Here is a 15,607-nt window from a genome sequence, read left to right on the forward strand (position 1 = left end):
GAGTTATTTATTTGTACTGTATATTAGTACTCTGTCAGACATACGTTTTGCAAATATTTTCTCCCAATCCATGGCTCACCTATTAATTTCCTTAAGAATATCTTTTAATGAGTAGTCATTTAAAAATATGGTACAGTCAAATTTATTGGATTTAAAAAAAATGGTTATTGTTTTCTGTGACCTCTCTAAAAAATTTGTAGACCAAGCACCACCTCACAAAAAGATTCTCTTATGTTTCTTTTTAAAATTTTTATGGTTTTAGCTTTTGTGTTTGGGTCTAGGATCCATCTTGAATTAATTTTTGTATATGGTAAAATGGGGCCCCCATTATATTTAACATGTTCATACTCAGGCTCACAATAGATTATCTTGTACCTTATAAATATGGTATATATATCACATATATATCTATATAATATAGATAGAAAATAGCATATATACATAGAAAATAGATATAAATGTGTATGGATATTCTTACGTATATTCATTGGTTATGTCCACTGAGAGGCCTGAGTAATGAAATCCCAACAGTAATGTGCATACCTAACACACAGATCTTGGTTTCTAAAAACAATTCTCGACTGTAAGGAACTGTGAATCTTTGGAAAAAATGCCTGCCTCGAGGCTGGGGCTAGCAAAGTACAAGATGAGCATGGAAAATCTGATTAAGCCAGAAAATGAGGAAGTGCTCAGAAAACGATGCAGGTAAGAGCAGCCTGAAAAGGCCTCGTTACCCAGATATTGACGTGTTTTGAACATAAAAACAGTAAGACTAACGGACTATTATCCATTAAATAAAATAGGAAGCCATTTGTCCATGTAGATATAATTAAAAAATACATAAATAAGTGGAGAGGTGAAAAAGCTCTTTGTTACAATAAAATGTCAATTAAGAAATGCAGGTGGAGTGACAGAACTAAGAATCATCATTTGACAACCATTATACCCACAATTCAGTCACAGAACACCAATGGATGCTCAAACTAGTGCGTGAAAAGTTGATGAGGAATGTAATATTAACTTAGTAAAAAAGATTTGTTAATTACCAAGGAAAAAGTAACTTTAGAGTTCACACCATCAGTAACAAGACCAATTAAAATTGTGTACCATCTGGAAGAATATAATATGGGTGAAAAAGGTGAAGGGATTAAGAAAAACAAATGGGTAGTTACATACTAGACACGGGATATAAAGTACAGCACAGGGAATATAGTCAGTGACGTGGTGGTGGCTGTGTGTGGTGCCAAGTGGTGCTTGGGGTAACAGGGAGAGCGCTTTGTAGGCCATATGATTGTCTGACCACTAAGCTGTACACCTGAAACTGGTGCAAAATAGTATTGAATGTAAACTGTAATTGGAAAAAAAAAAAAATACAGCATCACTTCTGTAGTTATTTGTATAACCTGAATCTAATGAATAGCAGATATCAGACAAATCTAAATCTAGGGTCATTCTACAAAATAATTGGTTTTAATTTTGAAAGTGTCAAGGTCATGAATATCAAGGGGAGTCTACAGAACTATTTCAGAATAAAGAAGAAAAAAAGACACTGCTAAATGCTATGTGTGGCCTTGGATTGGATAATTTTGCTATAAAGAACATTATTGAGCAACCACTGAAATCTTAATAGGGTGTATGGATTAAATCACAGCATTGTATCAATGCTAATTTCCTGATTTGAAAGACTTTATTGTCTGTATGTAGGCAAATGCTCTGTATGAATCACACACTGAAGCATTCTGGAGTTATAAGGCATGATGTCTCCAACTCTCAAATCATTAAGAAAAAAACAATCTTTGACTGTAGTTCCAAATTTTCTGTTAAAAATTTTAAATATTTTTTTAAAAACATGGAAAAAACCTCAACCACATGCTGTTTACAGGAGAAATGCTCTAAAACAGTGAAAAAATACATGGATAGTGGAATAGAAAAATATTTATTGGGACAATAATAACTGAAATAAATCTGCTGTAGCAATATTTCTGTTATATAAAATAGACTTTATAGGGAAAAACCTTATTAGGAAAATTGAGGACCATACTAAAATGGTAAAAGGCAACATTTATAAGGATACATATAATTCTAAAGGTATATGTGCCTAACAACATAACCATGAAGTACAAGTTAATATTGTACCATGAGTAATTTATGGTTCTCCAGTTATAGTGGAATTTTAAATACACACTTGTCAGTGTTTGATATACAAAAAGACAAAGAATTAGTAAATATATAACTGAACTATACAATTAGCCAGCTCTAAATCATGGATAATTATAGAAGTCTGAACTTTCAAAGTAGAGCATTTACATTATTTTAAACACATATGGAAACTTTACAAAAGCTGACTCTTTGTAACCTGCAAAATGGGCCCAATAAACAAATATAAAATAAGCCATTTTTTCTATCAGTGCTATATAAAATGGGATCAATAACCAAACCAAGAATCTATATGTCTCCAATAAACACAGTTGTAAGTAGTTTATCTTTCAATGGATATTTAGAAGTGAATGACAACATCAAAACTTCCAGAACGCAGTAAGAGTGCTTTCAAAGTAATTTATAGCCTTAAAAGGTGTAAAAGACAAAACATTTCAAAATTTAATAGCTGTTCTAGAATTTAAGAAGAAAAAAAAATCTAATAGCATAAACCCAAAAAGATCAAAATAATGAAAATCATAGACATATTTTAGTGAAATATAAAAGCACTAGCACTAAGATAATAAATAAAATTAAGAGAGAGTGCTCAAAATATATTGATAACTTATGTTTGCTATAGCAGAATGATGGGGGGAAAATAAATAAGTCGTTAGGAATGAAAAGGGGAAAATTCCACAGACACAGAGTGACTGAACAAATAATAAATGAATTTTGTGAAAAACCTTAGTGGAAATTTTACTAAAATGGACAATTTGCTAGACAAATGTAAGTTAGCAATTTACCTATAAACCCATTAATCAAATCAGTACTTTTAAAACTTGTCATCAGAAGGTATCATACTCAGGCCCTGGCCAGGCGGCTCATTTGGTTGGAGCATTGTCCCGCACACCAAAAAGTTGCAGGTTCAATTCCCACTCAGGGCACATATCTAGGTTTCAGGTTCTAGCCCCTGTTGGGGTGCGTACTGGAGGCAGCCAGGCAGTGTTCCCTTCTCTCTCTCTCTCTGTCTCTGTTTCTCTCTGTCTCTCTCTGTCTCTTCCTCTCTCTCTAAAAATCAATAAAAAATATCCTGGGGCAAGAACTAAAAGAAAAAAATGTATCATACTCAGGAAGCTTTAGACATATACAGGTCAGAGAGCTCCTGGTCCCTGTTCCTGAGGCTGGAAAAGCAGGGAAGCTCCCTAACTCAATGTAGGTGGCTAGGACCCCTCCCTGCATCTCCCCCTCTTCTTTCCCTCCCCTCTCTCTCTATATTAATTTCCAGTCCATCTCATATGACCACGCATCCTCATATTAAAAATTCCTGGCAATTTACCTTTCAGTAATATTTGTTGAGGAGTTTACTGCATCCCAGGCCCCGTGAAAGTTCTGGAATAACAGCGACCTCTACACAGCAGATTGGCCTCTAGCTGCCGTTAAAGCCTCCGTCTTGGGTGACAGTACAGTTGGGAATTTCCAACCCCCTCTAAATCATCAACTCATTTGTATGTTCCTCCTCCTTGTTATTCCTCCAGTATTTTGCACTCTTTTGTAGTCAAAGCTTTAAACACAAAACAAATGACAAAGACGCAGGAGATAAACAGTGGGAACTCATTACAGCTGTGTAGCAGGGGCCAGCACAATCGGAGGAAAAGCATCTTTGAAATTTAAATTTAAATGACCTGCTACTGAGCTACCTGAAGCAAATCACTTGGCCTCTCTGTGCTTTAATATAAACAGAGCAACCACTGCCTCTCAAGTTGGTTTTGCAATATTGCTGAGAAGTAAATGAAATAATTGGTTTGATATCCTTTTGAAGAGTATAATATAAATAATAGTGGGGTTATTATTGTCATTGTCATGATCATCATTCAGGTAAGGTGTATAACGTATGTGAGCACAGGAAATTTGTATTTTAAAAACTTGAGACAGATTTGGAGAGCAAGGCGGGAATAACTTTGCAAGGTAAAGAATTTTTCAAGAACGTATATCTTTTCCAGTTTGCTTATTTCATAGTATATCATTCACTATGCTATGGTCTTTGAACATTTAACTTCAATTTACATATATGACCCAGTAAACACACATGCACAGACACATATATATATCATAATATATATGATGTGTATATACATATATCTCTGATGTGAAAATAAAGGGCCCCACAAAACAGTATCTTTTCTACAGTAGGTGCAGTCTGATATTTTCTTTTCTCATCTACTTTATTACTTTTAATTCTATTTTCTTTTAAAAGGCTACATTTATTTCACGACCTTAGTTTGAAAACCAGTGTTTAAATTTATCATATTTTGTATCCATATTTTTTTGAAGACAACTCCAATGAAAACAGCCTATTAGTGCTAATGGGATGGCGCCAAGCAAAAGTCAGATGTTTCTCTGTTGAATTCCAGGACAAGAAGTACTGAAAATTTATGTCCTGCAGTTGAGGAGTTCTGATTGTGCTGCGTCCAGGCTTCTTAGATTGTAGCACAAATGTTGGTTAAAAAACCCCCAAAACACCAGTCTTTCCTGTTTCCTTCCAATGACCTTTCATAGAAAGAATGACTGAAAGGAATTCTTAAGGATGAGCTAACAAGTAAGATGGGAGGGGGCTCTACCTCGTTATATTTTAGAGCGTGAGCTTATTAAATCCAGCTGAAAGTCTTGGACTATAATCTCTGTCTCCTTTACAAAGGAAAATTACCAACAAAAAATTACTATCGGCAACTAAAAGTCGGGATATCTCCATGTTTTTTCCACAGTCTCCTTAACCTTTAGAAAATACAAGCGGTGAGAATTATAACATTAATAACACCATGAGATATTATCTTTTATCAAGTGAAAAGGTTTCATTTGCTTACGTAGAATTAAATGTTTCTCATTTAATGTTTCTCATTTGTATATTAAATTTCAAAAGTAATTTTAATATATAGCAATGGAAAGCTATAAAAACCTTGATGAATCATGGTATCAATATGTAAAATTATCAAATAATTGAATGGAGAGGTACTTACTCTCTTCCCTTATAAAAAAACTTTTATAAAATGCATTAGTTTAAGATATTTGCTTTCAGCATTTTTGAAAAATTATTGTATTCCTTTGCTAAGCACCATGCTTGTTGCTTTCCACCCCTCTTTTCTGTCCTGCAAAAATCACATATGATAGACAGTAACAGGTGGGAGAGCTGAGGCTCTGACAGGTAGGTTGTTAGAGGTAAACCCATAATGCAGTCTTGGTCTGCCTGTCCCTAAAACCTGAGCCCTTCAATTCAAAGTACATGCAGTTTCCAGAAACCCAAATACTAGGACAGTAAATAACTCCCAAATATTACCATCACAGACAGTGTAGGCCCACAGAAGATGCACAGGCGCCTCTAACTCAGGGTGTGTCCACCTTCTCCAAAGCCCCCCCCAGTCCGACCGCTCCACAGTCTCCCTGTTGGCCTTTTTAATAAATAGCCTCCCCCAGTTACTGAAGCCAGTGACCTGGGAGACCTTGACACCCTCCCCTCCATCACATTTCCACTCCACGACACCCCGCTGTCCGTCGAATCATGCTGGCCGCCTGGATGGCATCCGAATCCTTCTGCTTTTCTCAAGAGCAGCTGCGGTCACCTGGCCAGACAAGTGTCTTCTTCCATCAGTGTGCCCTTGGCTCTTCTGTCCCCCACATTCCCGCCGCCAGTGTCCTGTCACCTATTATCTGTACGGCAGCTAGAGTGATCTTCATACCTTTCCTGCCATATCTCTGACCACATCTTTCATGCTTCAAATCCCATGACTCCTCCTTTTCAGAGCAAAGCCTGGGATTCTTAGTCTGACAAGCAGGCCCCTCATCTGTAAGCTCATCTCTCTCCAGCCCTTCGACTCCTTCTCTGTGTACCATTTGTAAACTCCTGCCCACTCTTCTGAGCAGCTATACCCTCAACTTCAAACCTTTCCATCTGCTGCTTTCTCAGCCTAAAATGCTCCCCTCCAGCCTTCTAAGCTAGGAACCCCTTGCAAGTTTTCTTTTAAGGCCTGGGTGTACATATATCCCAGCAATCCTCACATGCATTATAATCATCCATCTTCCTACGGCATTAGACTAAGTAGGGAAGATGCCCTGTCTTATTTATTTTTGCATCTCTAGGGCGCAGCATAATACCCGGCACATAAAAGAGGCAAAGCAGCCCGGCCTGCGTGGCTCAGCGGTTGAGCACTGACCTATTATCCAGGAGATCGAGGTGCGATTCCCAGGTTGGGGCACCTGCCTGGGTTGCGGGCTCGATCGCCAGTGGGGGGCGTGCAGGAGGCAGCTGATCAATGACTCTCTCATCATTGATGTTTCTGTCTCTTTCTCTCTCTCTCCTTCCCCCTTCCTCTCTCTGAAAGCAATAAAGATAGATTAAAAAAAAAAGGCAAAGCAATATATTTGGTGAAGGAACTATAATGCAATAACTATTTTTCATGAGCAAGCTTCTTTGATACACTAAGAAGTAATGAATGGCTTGAAAAGACTGAATTAACTTCTAAAATGTGTCTAATTTACTTATAGGGCTTTTGACTCTAAAAAAAATCATATTTTCAAAAGTAAACTTCTGATTCTGGGAAAGATTTGATATAAAATAAGAATAACCAGAATTTACCTTGTGTTGGAAATACAGAATAAAGGCCAAGATAAGAGAATAAAGGCCAAGTAAAAGGAAATGTATTGGACGCTCACTTTACCATCAAGGAGGAACAGAATCTTCATATGGAGTATGTCTGCTGGCAAGAATCGCCCAGGAGTTTATGAAGTAGCCTAAAAAGCACCAGAGCAGGAGTTCGCAGGACACGAGCCACACTCTCTGGCTCTCAGGTGCAACTGGGTGGAACTGTCATCAGCAGCGTGGGGGCGGGCAGGCTGCCCATCGAGCTTTGCAAGCCCGTGATGAGGATCCGATGAGGAAGACTCTGAGACAGTCTGTAAGTTATACGAGGGTGCCAAATAGAAGAGTTGTGCCTATTAGGTAGTTAAAAGATAACCTGGTGTGTGGACCTTCCTGAGTGCTCAGGAACACAGCCTCTCTGGGCTCGAGCTTCTAGTTGTGTGTCTACCCGCTGTGGGGCGAGCTCTGCAAGCATAGGGACCATGCCTCAGGACTGGTATCTCCGGTGCCCAGCGTAATGCCGGGCACAGCAAGTGCTCCACACGTGTTTGCTGAATGATTTATCAAAAGCTGTTGTTACAGGTGTTGTTCTAAGGCCTTCTTGACTGTGAGGGGACTGAAGCACATTCATGACAAGTCATCACTGTAGAAAGACTGGCATGCTTTCAGGATTTGCTGTCACTAAGGATGTTTTGACTTTTAAAATAAACTAGCAATATTTCAGAGAACTTAAGAAGAGGAAGAGAAATTGGTAAGGGCTGAGAAATTGCGTGAAAGAACCATGAAGTTATTCCACAGAATTACCTACCTTTTTCTACCTTCAGAACCTGATTATTTATTTTAACTTTGACCAGCTCTTCATCCCTCCTAAAAACAACACAGTGCAAAATTCTTTAAAAATTACACTGTCTATCTAAGGACAATTTTTATATTTACAGAAAAGTTACAAATAGAGTACAGAGGGTTTTTATGCAGCCTTCACCCTAGATTACGTTTCCCTCATGTTCACATCTTACATAACTCATTTATTTTTATTTAAAATGAAGTAGAAGGTAATTTTGAGCAACTGGAGGAGTGTCTGAAGAATTACGTGATACTCATTGGAGGTCATAAAAGAGAACATTTTAGTGACAGTGCCAACATTAGAAATCACTGAGTTAATCATGGATAATTACAGTTATGTAGAAACATCTGAACTTAGAACCTCGGCTCTGCAGAAAAGTGAGTCTGAAAGTAACCTCTGTGGATATGTTGCTGGATTTGAAGCTATTCGTATAATGACACACGATTTCACTCTCTGGAAAATGCTGGGGGAAAAAAAGAATTTGAATAATTCTATATAAAGACATCAAGTGATTCACTCAACGAACTGAGGTTTACAAGTAGACATAAGTATGCATCACAGCCCTGAAACATTAGAAAACGGATGAAACAATTTTATATGCATACAATTAACTCAAGGAAAGTCATGATTAAAATGAAAGTTGTTGAAATATACAGCTTATGATAAGAAACTATATAAGTTCACATAGGGGCGAATCATGAGTATTTACTTTATTTCAGCTTAGTGTATGGAGATTTGTACAGTTAATTTCCTTCCACATAATTGTTGAAGTTTATTGTGAACTTAAATATGATTTAAGGTTCTCTGCAATGAATAATGTAAAGATAATAAATTATACAAACAAGAATTTGCACTTACAGCCTTTCGTAGTATAGAGACAGTAAAATGTTTTATATGAAATACACAGGGCTGTGTAAACAGGGTTTTGCAGATTTTTTTACCCTTTAATATACTTCACATTTATTCTTTTTCCTTTACTACATTCTTGCTGCATTATACAAGGAATATAATATTACCTGTGGATCTAATACTAAAATATTTTAGGTTAGGCTGATTTTGGAATCAAGACGTAATTTAATAAAGAAGACCTGGGAACATATTTAAATCCCATGAGACCTTTCCCTTCCTTCGGACACAGTTAAAAACATAGAGACATCCAGTGATTCACTCAAGGAGCTGAGGTTTGCAAGTGGACATAAGCATGCGCCACAGCCCCGAGAACAGCATCAGTGGAGCTTTGTACCAAGATACTCACCGTCTACACGGGGGAGAGGGCTGCTTGCCCTGGATTCGCTGTGTGATCTTGAGCGAGTCACCTCACATTCTTGAACCTCAGTCAACCCATTTGGAGAATTAGGTGAAAGCTAAGCCTTAGTGAGAAACAGATGCTACATCTGAGATGAGTTTTCTTGTATAAACAAGTAATTCCAAAGTTTAATTCCAAAGAAAGTTGCTGTGTGAATGTCCATGATACATCTGAAGTAGATAGTTGGATTCAGACTTTGGAATAAATGTTTCTGAATAGAAATTATAGCACCATAATAATACTTCTGGGTTTCTTAAAAATATTTTTGTCTAATTTTTATTCCCTTCTGCTCTGTTTTCGATATATAATGTTGTGACTTTTATATAAAATTATTTAATGCTTTGGAAGCATTTTTTATTTAGTAAATTATACTTCTAACAGGTCAATTAAGTTGTCAAGGTAGGGGGAAATACAACTCAAAATAGTCTGATTATTACCTAGTGAAAGTCAATGAAAGTTAAGACCTCTTCTTTTGGGGGTAAAAGTTAACAACCAAGGGATTTAAAGACATGTGGTTTTAAAGACAACAGCTAAGTTTGCATTTTGGTTTAATTCCCAGTAGATTACTTGTCACTTTGGTAAATTCTTACATTCTAAAACGCTTTCTGAAAAAAGAGATAGACAATTTAATAAATTGAAAGGAATTTCTCAAAGGAAAGAAAACCCCTCTTGAGAAATGCGTGTAAGTTGTCTGATTCCTTTCTCTCCTCTGCAACTGCTACTTTTGCTCATTGAAATGGCTGTGACCGTCAAAGTAAGATCTGTGGTTCCAGAAACTCTCCAAGCTTGCCACAGCTCTGAACTCATATTTCCTGTGTTGACTTCATGCACTGCTATCATCAGCGCACACTTCAAAGCTTCAGGTTCAGTGGGCTCTGGTCTCCCATTGCATAACTTTTTGTGTTTCAAAGTGGGAGTAAGTGACATGTGACTCAGCAAGCTAATGGATGCTGCTGAGAATTCTGTGTTGGCTGGTTTGTGAGTCTATGGTTTGTCTTTTGGCAGCTACGGTGTTCTTGCCTTTGACGTTAGGTAAAGGGAGCATAGCTTGGCCTTTAAGTGGAAAACAATCCAGGAATTTCCGAGGAGAGGAATTAAGCAACAAGAAGCCCGAAGCTATTGTCCCTGAAGAGAGATGAAAGGCACTCCTGTCTCTCTGCTTTTCTTGGTGGCCTGCTCAGAGCTCTTGACTTCAGTGTGAGGACATAAGTGGGGTAGAATTTGGCCCTTGGTTTCTGTCGTGATTTTGTTAAGTCTAGTTGAGTGAGATGCAAAATATCTGTTGGCTGGAGTATGATCACCATGGAAGACCAAGAACGTGATGGGCATAAGTCTAAAAACTTTTGAGGGAAAATGAGGAATACCTATATCCAAACTTAATACCTAGAGAAAATATCTAGAGCAGATTTCCAATTCATTAAATATCTTGGGAAGCAGGCTAAATGAAAGTAGTAAAAGGTCCATTGTTTTGACATTTAAACTGTTTTGAATGAGTTCTCATCATGAATAATTTAATACCAGTCTCCTTTGGAGAGGTTGAATTACAAATATTTTCTACTCTAAGCTTCTTATGTGAGTGATGTGAGATCTAGATACAAAAAAAATCTATCTATTTATCTCTCTATCATATTATTCACATATATAATGTGTGTATATCCATCATATATAGTATGTATATATTCACATATATAATTCTTCACGTGTGCACAATATCCGCAAATGCAAGCTCAGTATCTTTCCAGACTCTTCCCAAAGAATATTATTTTGAGAAGTACAAAAGAGGAGTAGCTTTTGTTTCATAAAACTACTTCCTCTTTTAGGAATTGGAACTCGGAGCTCTCTGCATCCTGGAGCTGGAGCTGAGATTGATGACCATAGTATAGGACACGCATATGGGAGCTTTTGTGGATTGCAGCTGTGTGAGAACAATTAGTTCTATTTTTACCTGGCACAGAGTGCAGATCCTGCCATCATTTGGTGGTGTGAGAATGTTGGAAGAGTAAGAAAAGTTGGGAAGGATGGACTGAAGTTCTGAACTTGGCCCCGGGAGGTTATAAGAGGTCAATCAATGGTGTTAAATGTCTATTATTCAACTTCAGTGAATAAAATTGTGCTTCCGAGGCCACCTTCAGTAGGATTGATTTTTATACTTGATCAGGATGAAAGCTGAAGAGTCCAAAAGTTTTACAGAATATATGATTCACAAAGGTTGTTCATGAGCAAAGTCTTATGGAAAATAAATCTTTAGAAAATGTTTATTCAGTTGTCTTCTTTTAAAAGATAAACTGCAACAACAACAAAACTAGAACGAGAATCTAAGTTTCTATTGGCATTCCTAACAGAAGCTTAAGTTGGTTTCATGTGAGAATTTGAAACATGCCTCCTGTGTTATACATCTATTTTTGAGAAAAGAAATTTCTGCCTACACAGAGCTCTGAAGTCAACATTTGGTGTGTATATTATTTATGCTCTGATGTTCAGAGTGTACACAAAACTGAGTGTGTAAACTGGAATACATTTTAATTTGATAAAACGCCAATCACAAAGGGGTTGTTGATTTTAAAGAAATCAATGAGTTTAATCTTTTAAATGTGACTGAAAAATTCTTTTTCTTTTCATTGTGGTCTACAATACCCAAATAGCTTTGCATTTCCAAGCTTGAATATTGACTTTTTTTATATTTAGAGACATTTCTCTGAGAATTCAAAGCTCTTTCATCATCATCTCATCCAACAATTTGAAAGGCAGGGAATTTCAAGAGAAACACGGGAATGGATAAGCAAAGAGATGTCTCCTTTTAAAAAACTGGCTATTGTAAATAATGCTGAATGAACACGTGCCTTTTTGAATTAGTGTTTTCATTTTGTTCAGGGAGGTACCCAGAAGTATAACTGCTGGGTCATATGGTAGTTCTAGTTTTAATTTTTTGAGGCATCTCCATACTGCTTGTATCATGGCTGCATCAATTAACCTCCCTCCAGCTGGGCACAGGGTCCCTTATCTCCACACCCTCACCAGCACTTGTTTGTTGACTTATTGATGGCAGTTATTCTGACAAGTGGGAGGTGGTATCTCATTGTGGTTTTATTTATTTATTTATTTATTTATTTTTTAATATATCTTTATTGATTTCAGAGAGAGGAAGGGAGAGGGAGAGAGAGATAGAAACAACAATGATGAGAGAGTCATTGATCAGCTGCAGCCTGCAACCTGGGCATGTGCCCTGACTGGGAATCGAACCCTGATCGCCTGGATCCTAGGTCGAAACTCAACTGTTGAGCCACTCCCCGCCGGGCTCATTGTGGTTTTAATTTGCATCTCCCTGATGATTATTTCTATGTCCTCCTTGGAGGAGTATCTATTCAGGTTCTCTGCCCATTTTTTAATTGGATTTTGGTGTTAAGTTGTATGATTTCTTTATATATATTTTGGATATCAGCCCCTTATTAGATGTATCATTGGCACATATCTTCGCCCATTCAATAGGTTGTCTTTTTGTTGTGTTGATGAGTGTTTTTTATTTTTAATTGATACTACTACCATAAATATGTGCATGTGTATACACAGATAAAGAGCTGAAGGATTTTCTCTTAACTTGTAATATAAGTTAATCCCAAGGGAAAGAGTAGGAATAGAGGGAGAAGAGAGAGACTTACTCTTTTTATTCTGTATACTTAGTCACAATCATAAAAATAATGTTGAACTACTTGTGTAATAATTGTGAGACTGCTAAGTACCCTCATTACAAACAAGAATTTCCTAAACAATTACATATTGAAAGTTTAGCCAGGCAGCTTGCCTGTCCAGAACTCAGCAATGAGTGAAAATCGTGCCCAGCTTCAAGGCGCCTAAAGTTGAATAGAAGAATAAATTTAATACCAAAGGTAGCTGCAGTGTGATGTATATCCTAAAACAGTTGATAAACAGCAAAACCAGGATTTAGAATGTGGCATGTGGCCAAATTCTTAAAAAACTACCAACTTAGTTTATATCAAAAGCTTATGTGGTAAAACATTATTAAGGCAGAGAAATACTGGGATATACAAGAAAAAGCATGAGAGATAATAGCAACTCACCTGATGGATGATAGGAGGGGTTCCCACTGTCTTATGACCAACACACAGATCACCGCCTTTATTAATAGGAATTCATTTGAGTGAAAGTCAGAGTAATGTCAGTTTGTCTTGTATTGCGTTAAGAAAAATTATTTACTAAATGTGTCCTATGAAAACTCTGATCAAAGGCTGCCCTGGTATGAGCCCTAGTAGCAGTACTGCAGGATGCCTCAACATATATTACATACCTATTATATTTTTAATGTAACATGATAAGACCAATGGCTGTAGTTGGTCCTGAAAACTTCACTTCCTGTTAGCAAAATCTGGTGAGTAATAATATATATAAATTTTTTATATCACTAATATATATAATTTATATATTAGTATATATAACTACATATTCCTAATGTAATATATTATATACATTACTATATTAAATATTATATACATATTGCTATAATACATAGTAATATATTAATAATATATAGTGATATCTTATATACTAGTATATAAATTATATATATCACTCACCAGGTTTTACTGATAGGGTGTAAAGTTTCAGATCCAACTATAGCTGTTGGTCTTACCATGTTTAAACTGAAAATGCCAAGGGTACGCATTTTAGCCTGTGGACCTGGGCACTTGTATAAACTCAGTGTGCCCAGCAGGGAAGTAGCATAACCCCTGGGTTATATTCTTGTGACTCTGAGGAAGCTTATTAATCTCTTGAAGACTATTTCAGCATCTTAAAAAGTGGTGATAAGATGAATGGATAAAAAAAGCTATGGTACATATATACAACAGAAAATTCCTCAGCCATAAAAAAGAACAAATACTATTTGCAACAGTATAGATGGACCTAGGGTATCATGCTAAGTGAAATAAGTCAGTCAGAGAAAGACAGATACCATATGATTTCACTTGTACGAGGAACCCAATGAACAAATTGAACAAACAAAACAGAAACCGGCTCATAGATAAAAGAGAGCAGGCTGATGGATGCCAGAGGGGAGGGAGCTTGAGGGGCTGGGTAAAGAGGTGAAGGGGTTGAGAAGTGCAGATTGGCAGTTACAGAGCAGTCACGGGATGTAAAGTCCAGCGCAGGGAACAGAGTCAATAATATTGTGATAACTATGTGTGGGGCCAGGTGGGTACTGGGCATACCGGGGGGGGGGGGCACTTTATAAAGTAGATGATTGTCTAACCACTATGCTGTACACCTGAAACTAAACCAAATAATACTGAATATAAACTATAATTGAGAAATAAAATTTTAAAAATATTGTGAAAAGAAGTGGTGATAGTTCTAGTTTCTCCATGATGAGATTGATTGGATTAGGGGCCATGGTGAGTGTGGAGAGTTAGCCCCGTGGGAGGCACGCAGCGCTCACTAAGCTCACTCACTGCCCTAACCGTGTGTCCTGACCAACGCTGCCTCCCTGGACTAGGAGGTCCCTGAGGACAGGGACAGTGCCACATACCCTGCTGGTACCCAGCTGCGAGAGGGCACGAGCTGAGCGCTTCTCTTCACAGGCCGTTTTCCCCATTCCTCTGATTAGCCTTTGTTGTACCCTGACTTTACTGCCGGCCGACGTTTCCCGCCGCCTTTCCCTCTGCAGCCTGGCCTCCTGCTGAGGGGCAGCTGCTCTTCCTCAGTCGGACAGGCTCCCAGGGGCAGGGAGATTAACCCGCCCCAGCTCTGTAAGGTCCCCGTCGCATCGCGGGGCTTTGGTCACCGGGGTGCGCTCAGCGACAGGGCCTCTGCCCTAACCCTGAAGCTCAGCGTCGCTCTGCACTTTTAAGCGTGTGTGAAGCACTCTGCTGTCCTTTTGGGCCACCGCACCTGCATCCAGCCCCCTGTTGGCCTGAGCACGCCTCCAGCCAGCCCCCCTCTGTAATGACGGAGTGGCACACGCTGCTTCTGTAATGACATCCTTCAGATGCCTGGTGGCTTTCAGACGCGCGTGCCCCGATGGTCCGGGCAGTTTCTTGAGTGTCCTTCAAGTGAACGTGAAGATTTGAGCCTCTCGTTTGCGTGATGTTGTGGGGTGGGGTCTTCTGGGTCGCGTGAATAGCGAGCCGTTGTCAGAGGCCGCCTCGGCGCTTACGGGAGTTCACATACTGCTTTAAAAGCACTGTCGCCGCCAGAAGCCACACGCCCTTCGTGGAGGAATTGTCCACGCAAGATCTGTCGCCGGCAGGGAGAGCCGGGCCCTGGGGCTTGGCTCATGGTGCCTCACACATCAGGGCCTGTAGAATGCAGCCAAGGGGCGCGGTCCTCTGCTCACTGGACGCTTGGCCCAGAGGGTGGCCGCTGCATTTCCATGGGCCACCGAGCTGGAAGGAAATCTAACATCCATCCAGGGGCTGTTTCCCCGCAGGGTAATAAAGGTGAAGTACAAGAAATGTTAAATATGTGCTTGTCTTTCTCATTAAACGCTTGGTCTTTTGTCTGAGGGAGATTCTGGGGTGAATGACCACTGCAGGCAGGGGGCCTGGTCTTTACCCACCTCCCCAGCAACTGTCTGATTTTAGGAAAAAGGCAGGAGTTGTGTGCAGAGGAATAAAATGTCAGACATGAACACGCTCTTTATTATTCGTATTTCGAGCTTTGTTATGGCCCAGGCTGTCTT

This window comes from Miniopterus schreibersii, assembly GCF_964146895.1.
Source record: "Miniopterus schreibersii genome assembly, chromosome: 3".
NCBI classification, from domain to species: domain Eukaryota; kingdom Metazoa; phylum Chordata; class Mammalia; order Chiroptera; family Miniopteridae; genus Miniopterus; species Miniopterus schreibersii.